Source organism: Triticum urartu, chromosome 4 (genome assembly GCF_003073215.2).
Source record: "Triticum urartu cultivar G1812 chromosome 4, Tu2.1, whole genome shotgun sequence".
Classification (NCBI taxonomy): domain Eukaryota; kingdom Viridiplantae; phylum Streptophyta; class Magnoliopsida; order Poales; family Poaceae; genus Triticum; species Triticum urartu.
The window spans coordinates 380,018,375-380,028,803 of record NC_053025.1 but is presented as its reverse complement, the minus strand read 5'-3'; positions in this window follow the sequence as shown (position 1 = coordinate 380,028,803).

Below are 10,429 nucleotides of genomic sequence, written 5' to 3'. Positions count from 1 at the left end.
CCATTGCATATTAAGGTCAAAATAGTGCTAGCAATATACGAGTCTCATACGATGACATTTCAATGATTGTACCACAAAAGCTCGAAATGTTACAAGGTTCAAATTCTAGAGTTATATGGCTCAAATTTGAATATTAGAAGGTTCAACCTGATATTAGAAATGAAATTCAGCTCATCAACTGCAAACGCTCGCGCTGATCCGCTGAACATGGACATCAGAGAGGTTCAAACTAATATCACAATTTTTGCAAAGGGGTCAGCCACTGAGAAGTCATGTATGGGGTTGACACGATGACTTCCGATTACTCTGTCATCTGAAGTTCCAAAATGAAATTCAGCATTTTTGGAGCCTACTCCATTCTGCCGCAGGCACCGGTGCTGATCAACAAACCATTCATTTTTGTGAAATAAATGCAGGGCAAAGCTCATTTCCTTCAGCACCCTTGCTCTAAGAACAAAGAACCCGGCGAATATAATCTCCGGTAAGGTCCCTTAGTAGGAGTTCAAAGTAATTTATGAGAGATGCAGATCTAGGCATTCGACATGATTGTTATATTATATCACATTATCCACCACTGGGCCTAATCTTATTTGCAAAAGAAGAAAACATGTTAGTACCTACATGCAGTTTTGAACATTACTACAGGCCTAGCTATTTGGTTTGCAGGATTTGTAAAATGCACTAACATGCCATCTTCGATCTGACATGATTAACATGGGCATTTGATTACATTCTAGAAAAATGTAGCCTTCTTCACCAGAGGTTGGGGTGGATGAAAAGTTCCCTAAGAAAACTAGTACAGATGAATCCAAAGGAGAAATGCTTATTGATTGTAACCACATGGATCAAGAAACCAATATGGGGGGCATGTATGTACTGAAATCGTCCAAAAGAACCTTCAGAAATCGTAGTACATTGTCATTGTAAACTTGGAAAAAGGTGTCACAAATTGAACTCCCTTATGGTTAACATTTAACAGGAAAGGAACATCATCTCGATATATTGCTTCTCCAGGCACGGAAAGCATCTCAGGAAACTGACAACTTGCTCCAGGTCGGGCCCGATAGATTCTAGTGCCAAGACCTTCACTGTGCGCAGTTTTGGGGTCAAGCTTGACGGAATCATTTTTTGAATGACAGATGAACAAACATCTTCAAAATTAGAAATAACGTTAATTTGTAGAAGGAGAGTTAGAAGGTGGCTGTTGTACCTGAACGGGTGTGGATCCAATAACAAGTTCGGAGCATTTGTCAGACGAGTAGCCCACCACTGTCAATTTCGGTGCAGAAATGACATTGATTCTTGTTGGACCTTCTTGATCAACTACAAGTAATCGCTCAAGTGCAGGTGTGTCCTGGATGACCATACTGTGGTACACATCTTGTGATGTCTTCCTGCTGCACCAACAACACACATAAATAGTCCGGAGAGTCATGGAGGTGATGTGGAAGGTACTCAACCCATTGATCGCCTAAAGACGAAGGTACCCAAGTGCAGTACAGCCACGGAGCAGGCGCTCCATGTCACCCTTTGAGAGGCAGACGACAATGAGCTCAAGGTGCTTCAGTCGTGGTACAATAAGAGCGGGCACGTAATTAAGGGGAAGGAAATGGCAGTTCCTGAACTGGGCGACACGTAGCGTGGGCGCGAGGCAGAGTGCGGATGTTGGCAGCGACCGCATATGCCATCATCAAAAGTGAGCTCCTTGAGCTGATCTAGGATAGGGGATCAGAACCAGTCGTCAAGGTTGGCTCGGTCCTTGCCGTTGGAACAGAACTTGCCCATTCTAAGGCCTTTGGTTGGGCCAAGGTGACTGCCGAGGATCTTGGAGAACACATCCAAGCTTTTGCGATAGCCATGGCAGAGCTCGTGGGTGTCGATGAGGTCGAGAGGGCTGGAGTTCCATAGGGGGCGCCACTGCCGGGAAAGGAGGGTTGTACGCGCTCCATATTTGATTGGGAGGAGGGAGATGATGACTCTCAACATATCATCGGGGAGGCTGCTGATTAAGTATAGGCCTACTGGAGTCGCTTGCAGTTCTAGCTCGCCCCGCCTCCGCTTGTTGGCAGCCCCGTTCTCCACCTCCGGAGTCTCCTTGTCAGCGGCGCTTTCTGATAGAAATGGGAGTACAGGGAATATTTAGTTAAAACAGGGCAATAGAAAAGTGTATTGGTAACTAGAAGTTATTATGTAGGAATATAGTAATAAAAGGGAATAACAATTGGTTGCTTAAATACTACACAATTCATTTGACATTGCGGGGTAATTCAACATATGCAGATAGTTGAAAAGAAAACTTACTTCAAACAAAGTCTGGACGGATGATTTTGTCGGGGAAGTTAGCATCTATCTCATGACCAGGCCCTTTTATGTGCAGTGCAATTTTAGTGCCAGCTTTCAGTACATAAAACTTTGCAATTTCATTCCAAAAGCCAGTGCCAAAATAGGAGTCACCACGTTCATCAAGTCTTACAGTAGCAACAATTGTAAATCCATGGTTTGTGTCCATTATGACATCAGTGGAGCCTTGATGTATGTAAAGGGAAAAATTGTGCACTACATAATCTGTTGCATAGCGAGGGATGTTCTGCATAAAATGGTAGGATTGTTAAAGAAAATATGGTAACATGCAAATATGGGCCGAAATTGAAAGAACTGTACAACAGTTGAAATCGAAGGACAAAAATCTATAATTAAACAGATAGGGTAAACATGATGTCATGGAAAATGAGAGTAATCGAAAGAACAATACATCATTAATTTGCCTAATATAGAAAGGAGAGGGGGAAATCCCCTTTGACGTATATGGTGCATGTGGCACCTTTTATCCAAATGTAGCAATATTTAGAATATGTTCAGGAAAGTAGGCCATGCCAACTGATTTAGGGTGATATTGAACATACCGCGCGCGTGCTCAAGTTATCTGGTACGGAGAGATGGAATCTGTGGTGGCGGTCGCAAAGTCCTGAAGTGTCGGCGCACTGTACATTCTATGAATGAAAGAAAACCCTCAAATTAGCTCGAATAAAAATGAATTCACGGTGATTTCCGCCGGGTGATTAAAGGAGACATATGAACTAGGATAAGAGATGAGATAATATCTTGTTAAACTAGTTACCTTGTCCTCCATGAGAAAGAACCCTCAGTACGGCCGATTCCCCAATCGAGCGAAGCTAGGTCGACCACGAGCAGCGTCAAGAAAGTCGATGGTGATAGGCGGCGGCAAGCGGAAGTGGCAAAATGCGGTGGGCTTTGCCGGCAGCCTGGCAGTGGCGGCACACATCGAGCTAAGTGTTTACCGACGTGATAGGCGGTGCCATGGCATAGACGCGGAGGAGCTTGTGCATGTGTGAATGGGGAATGTAATGGAGGGGCCGAGGGAGTGGCGGGCGGGGTGAGGGTTTTTGTGACGTGGGGATGGTCAGGGTTTTCTTTTTTCTTTTTTGAATTGGATGGTGAGGGTTTTTTGTCCCACAAAGAATTTTGGGGGTGAAAGTTTGCTAGAGCAAACCGTGTGTGATTGACGCAACAGGCAAAATGAAAGTCATTGCACATGGTTCCAATTTTCGGAACCGTGTGTGATTGACGTACTACCTCCATCCTGGTTTATTGGTCCCCCGATGCAATTTTTACCAAAATTTGGCGAAATATTTAACATACTCAGACATAGATAATAAGCGTACACGTAGATAAGCATAGTTCAACCATAAGTAGTACATAGTTCAACAGTATTAAGCATACTCAAGTGTACATATATAGTTCCATCCATCCCACATCTCATCTCACAGGCAGGCATGATCCTGAAGCTTCTCCAGGTACTCGGTGTACGCGTCGTGCACCACCCTGCGAGAATACTTCTGCTTGAAGGAGCCATCGGCCCATCCTCTTGCATGCGCCAAAACACTTAGATACGCGTCATGAAGCTTCTGGGTGCAAAATGGGCATCCATAGCTACCGTTCCAGGTCCTAATATGCCTGTTATGCATTCCCGCATAAAGCTCCCTCAGGATTTGCCTGTTGTACCTCCTCTGGACATCTTCATCCTCGCTGTCCACATCGCCAGACAGCACCTATACAAATAGTAAAAAAAATTGGCATCAAATCAATGATTACATGCCGTGAAGTAGGATTAGGAATTTATGGCTATTTATTTATTTATTTATTTATTTATTTATACATATCCATAGATTATGGTTCGATTTTTAAGCGTAGTCATCTATGTACAGACCAATCTTGAAGAAAATAATGGCACAAACATATGTAGGTCATTGAAAATCAATTGTCAAGCCCTGGCTAGGAATTATTAGCACGAGAACTAACCCTAGTCGGATTACTAGCAGAAATCATTTGCATAGATGAAACAACTAATCACTTATCACCTGTACCATTCAAACAATCAATACACTACACGGATCTAATGAAACTTACTCAGATTTCATGGATTGGGACAACATAACCATAGGATTTCTATTCCAAAAAGGGGAAGGCAGGAGTAACCAGAGAAACCCTATGATATATTTGACACATAAATGGGTATTGATGACTAACCAGATGTCCGTTGTCGTTGGAGTCATCGCCGGAGTGGTCGTCGGAGTTGTCACCGGAGTGGTCGTCAGAGTCGGTGTGGAACTCCGCCTCCGGGTGTAAAAGCTTGACGCCGTCGGCGACGCCAGCGTGCAGCGATAACTCGCCGGCGGTGATGGCATCCTCTGTCTCCATCTCCACGCCATGCTCCAGTGCTTTTTAGCAGCCCTGGCGTTGACACTCCCTCCGATGAGGCGCTTCGGCGACATCCTCATACACTGATGGCTTTGAGGACTGAGAGCGGCGTCGAGGATGCAAGCGGAGAGAGAGGATTGTGTGTGCGTAGCGAGGATGGGGGTGCGGCCGCTCGGGCGCACCATTAATATGGATTAGTTGGAGTTGTGGGAGAGAGGCAGGCGGCGGTCAAACCGATGGCTCGCCTCCCGGTGAGCCTGCGCACCAGACTGCTGGCATGCCTACCAAAGTTTCACACAACTACTCACACGCCTCCCGATGACACTATGGAGTGAGCACGCCTCCGTCAATTCACACACCTGCACACATGCCTCCCCGTCTGTCTGCGCGGCGGACGCGTCCCGTCAACTCACGCCTGCTCGCATGCCACACGGGTCGCGTGGCGGCACGTATATTGTTTTTCTATTTGGATGATTAATGCTGTCGCTTTATTGCTTAACCGAAGCATGGCACAAATCCATTGTTGGTCTAACGCTCACGGTTCGAATTAATAATCCATTTGGGATATTGGTTCCCAATTATTAATAATCTCCCGTCTGTAATTAAATAAAGATTACATCAAAACTGGTCTCAAATTTAACAAAAAAATACAATGCCACTTTGTATTCGTGTCCATATGACAACACGGTAAGTTTCATGAACTTCAAATAAATTTTGGATGTACTAGAATTTAAAAATCAAGATTCTCAATGTTTGAAATTTGTTGCACGGGGAGTAAACATGCACCCAGTGAGGCACATATGTTTTTGCAATCCATTTAGGTGCACTGTCACGTGTGCATGTAGCTCAAATTTGATTTTTGCACATTATACCCATAGAAAATCAATCAATCAATGTACTAAAACGTCTTAATGATCTCTGTGATTTTTTTGAAATTAAAACATCCCTCATTTGGTAACATGTATGTTCACCGCGGGATAATTAATTTAACATGCATCGTAGTTGCGGTAGATTCGCGCTGTGTGTGTGGGTGTGTGCGTCTGGGGGTGGTGGGTGGCTCGCAGTACACTACGAGTTGTGAGCCACCGTGTGGGCTGGCCGTTTTGTTAGGCAGGCCGATGCCACATCAGAGTCGTGAACTCGTTATTTAAAACATTACACAACCCTGTCATACATAAATGTTTTGGCTACATGCAGTCGATGGTTGTCCTACACGACACTCGATACTCACGTGTGACGCTTTATGTGGGCCCGCGAGGTCGTCGTCCATAACTTTGACGAACATCCGGCAGTGAGGTTAACTTGACCAGCAAGGTAGAATCTTTTTTTGTTTGTGTTATGGTGGTATATAGTACACGTCGAAGAGGTGAGAGGGGACTAGCATATATACTACACGTACGCGTCCGTGAACAAGTACACCTCACTCAGTGTCGGGTCTTTTTGGTTTCCGAGGCACGTGCCACATCAAAATTGTGAAATTGGTTATTCAAACATCACACAACACCTTTTTGGGCCACATGCATATCCTAGCTAGGACACTCACGTGTGACGCTTCCATCTGTGGGCCCACGAGGCCATCGTTGATGCATGCATGCATCACTTTGACCTACATCAGGAGAGGTTAATTAATTTCACCATTGATGAGGATTCTTTTGGGTTACATATATTATGGAAGGAGCATATAGTACGCGGTGAAGAGGGGGGAAGGGGACCATCATATGTAGTACGCTTGATATGAACCTCGCTCTGTGTGGGTGCATGGTTTACGGTTTTTGAGGCATGTGGCACATCAAAGTTGTGCATTTTGGGTATTCAACATATATATGTTTGGCCCACATGCAAAGTAGTGGTGGTTGTCCTCTCGCACCCACTTATGCGGTTATCAGCGATATCGATGCTTTCCATTTGTGGGTCCGCTTGGTCCATCACTACTTTTTGCCTGACAACAAGAGAGGTTAATTTGACTTAGGAGGGGATTATTATTTTTTGCTCTGGGATGACATGCATGATACAGCTTGAGCACACACACATGCATGTGTACGCATAAATCCTTCCTGTTGAGTCGAAGAGGCTAGTACAACGACACATCATGAACCGATCTCGCTCTGTGTGGGAAGCTAGTGTATGATTTTTGACACATGTGCCACATCAATGTTGTGTATTCAAACATGCATGCACGCATCACCTCCATACATATGCATGTAGTGGTTGCCTTCGAACGGTACACTCCCTCACGTGGTTATCGGCGACAAGCCTATATATTCGTGGGCCCGCGTGGGCATCCATGATCACGTGACCAACAACAAGATAGGTTACCATGGTGGATTCTTCATTTGGTTCGTGTTATCGTAGTATAGGTCATGGTGAGATTCATACCTAATTAAGTTTGAGCGCATATACTATGCACGCTTGCATGCATGAATCCCCGTTGTTGGCTTGAAGTGTGGTGTGACATACATATGCACCGTCAACCTAACCCTCACTCAGTTTGGGGATTTCTAGTTCGAAATCACGGTGCCACATCAAAGTTGTTCCATTATTACTCAAAAATACACCTCTCCATACATATGTTTGGGCCACACGCATGCAGTGGTTATCTTTGGGGACTAGCTACTTGCATGGTTATTGGCGAGCTAGCCCATCTCCGGGGTCGCATGGACGACCATCACTTTGACCAACAACAAGAGAGAGGTTGTATGACCAAGGTGGATTATTCCTGGTCCGTTTTATGACCCATCTTGGTCCGCCGACTGAAAGTGTGTGTGTGTGGGGGGGGGGTTACTACTTCGCACTTTGCTAGGTGAACCTCGGTTGGGGGGAATGCATTCATAGCATAGGATTCCCTTCGTGGCGACACGAGGGGGCTGATAGCTACTTCGAACTTTGCTAGGTGAACCTCGGTTGGGGGAGGGAGCATGCATTCATAGCTTAGGATTCCCTTCGTGCCGACACGAGATGGGGGCTGCTAGCTACTTCGCACTTTGCTAGGTGAACCTCAATCGGGGGGCATGCATTCATAGCATAGGATTCCCTTCGTGCCAACATGAGGGAGGGGTGGCTGCTAGCTACTTCACGCTTTTCTAGGGTGAACCTCAGTTGGAGGGGCATGCATTCATAGCTTAGGATTCCCTTCGTGCCGACACAAGGGAGGGGGCTGCTAGCTACTTCACACTTTGCTAGGTGAACCTCGGTTGGGGGGGCATGCATTCATAGCTTAGGAATCCCTTCATGCCGACATGAGGGGGGCTGCTAGCTACTTCGCACTTTTCTAGGTGAACCTCGGTTGGGGGGGCATGCATTCATAGCTTAGGATTCCCTTCATGCCGACACGAGGGAGGGGGGCTGCTGGCTACTTAGAACTTTGCTAGGGTGAACCTCGGCTAGGGGGGCATGCATTCATAGCTTAGGATTCCCTTCGTGACGACACAAGGGAGGGGGGCTGCTAGCTACTTTGCACTTTGCTAGGTAAATGAACCTCGGGGGGGCATGCATTCATAGCTTAGGATTCCCTCCGCGCAGACACGAGGGGGGTGGGGGCAAGCAATACAGTGCGCTTTGCGAGAGAGGTGCCACATCGAAGTTGCATTTGGTATTTGAAAATCAAACCACCCTTTTGATACATAAATTTGGTCCACCTGCAAGTGTGTTCATATTCTGACCCTCTCCCGCGTCATTTTTCGCCAAATTTATGAACATTAGATAAGTCGGATGACGCAACAGACACGGTTCACTCAAACTAACCGTGTGCCACGTAGGTGCACCTGTCACGCACACATCCGCACAATACATTGGGCTCCACGAGGCTCCCCCTCTCAAAAATATCTGCCCACCTCGAGGGTTTTTCTGTTTCATAACACACGGTTGTTATCTCCGGACCGTGTGCGATGTTTCTTGTTCCCAATCCTGCCTGCATCCCTAGAAAATATCTGCCCGCCTCGAGGGTTTTTCTGTTTCATAACACACGGTTGTTATCTCCGGACCGTGTGCGATGCACTATCATCAAAATTTTCAATAGCCCGGCATTTCAATCCCGCGTTTGACACCCGCGTAGTAAAATTTTCAGTACCCGTGTCATTTCCTCAAACACCCCCCCTCCACACACACACACATACACACACACAAACACCAAAACCTCCTCGGGCGTGCGTGCACACACACACCCTCCCTCGCTCGAAACCCTTGGAAGGTCCCCGCCGCCGCCGCCGCCGCAAGGCCTCCATTGTCAACATCTGCCGGTTTGCCCATGCAGCTTACCCACCGATCTCCAAACCTAGGTCGCCCTGAGTTTCTTAGATGACGCCTGCCAAACGCCCCCTTTCCCACAGATCCCCATCCCCATCCCCCACTCCAGAGCGTCGCAGCCTAAGCTCGGTTATGCTTCCCGTGGAGCTCGAGGAGCGACTGGCCCAAAATAGGTGTATAGCGGTCTCTTCGCCCGACGTCCCCAAGGAAGCTGACGACCATTACTGGCAGCAGGCACTCCAGCAGCAGGCTAGAGTATACGGGCATGTCTCGTCCGCCGGCTACGACATCGAGGTCATCGACAGCGACGGTCTGAGGCGGGCTATGTCACAGGTTAAGTGGCCCACACCCAACCCCTCGGGTTCAACCGCCGTCGATCTCATCCATGGCCCCGCCGCTGATCTCCTCTCGCTCGCTGTCAACAATTTGCCATTCTACATCGCCATCGAGCCCCTTTTGTCATTTCTAAAGGACACGTTCTATGACGCTGTCTTGGGATCCATAGCTTCCAAGTCAGACCTCATTAACGGCGACCACGAGGAGGGCACCCTTTTCGGCTCTTCCAAGGGGAAAGAGCCTATTAGCTCTTCCAAGGGGAAAGCGCCTGTCTGCGATATCAGGGAGGGCACCCTACAGCCGTGCTCTTCCAAGGGGAAGGAGCCCTTCTGCAACAACATGGAGCGCATCCAGGGTCCATGCTCTTCCCACGAGAACGTGCCCATCTGTGACAAGTGAGGAAACCCATGATTTGTTTTGCCATGCCTCTTCACAGGGGGAAACCCATGATTTGTTTTGCCGAGTCCCTTTTGTAGTGTAGTGAGAATATGTCCAGTTTTAATTGCTATATCTGGTTGTTTGCAGTATGCCTTGTTTATTTCAGTTGTTCACAATGTGATGCTCTATATGTGCAATTATTTACTGCGCAGTACATTTCATCAATCCAGTTTTAAACATACCGATAGGAATGCATATATTTGCTTGCTGTTAAGCCTGTTATAGCTAGCATATGCCTCTTTTAAAGTTTTTTGATTGTTCAGTTGTTTGTAGTTAGCATATGTCTAGTTTCAAATGCTATCTTTGGTTGTTCGTAGTATGCCTTGTTTATTCCAGTTATTCACAACGTGATATTCTATATGTGCAAGTATGAACTGTTGTGCTTAACATGCTTCTTGATGTACCTACACAGGGCAATTTTGGGAACGACTGTTGTTTTCCATCGAGGTTAGTTTCATCCCATGGCTTAGGTCTGCTCACTGTTCAGGATATCGGTAGCTGGTACCATATAGGCCGGCGGCTGATAAGGGACTAATTGGTGAATCAGACTTTTAACTGAATATATTTGCAACCCATTTATCGTTAGGTTAACTAGGGCCATATGTAATATATCTGAGGCTACATAGCAACATGCACTGTACTTAATGTCTAAATATGCAATCCTCGGCTACATAGCAACAAGGAAGAGTGTTAC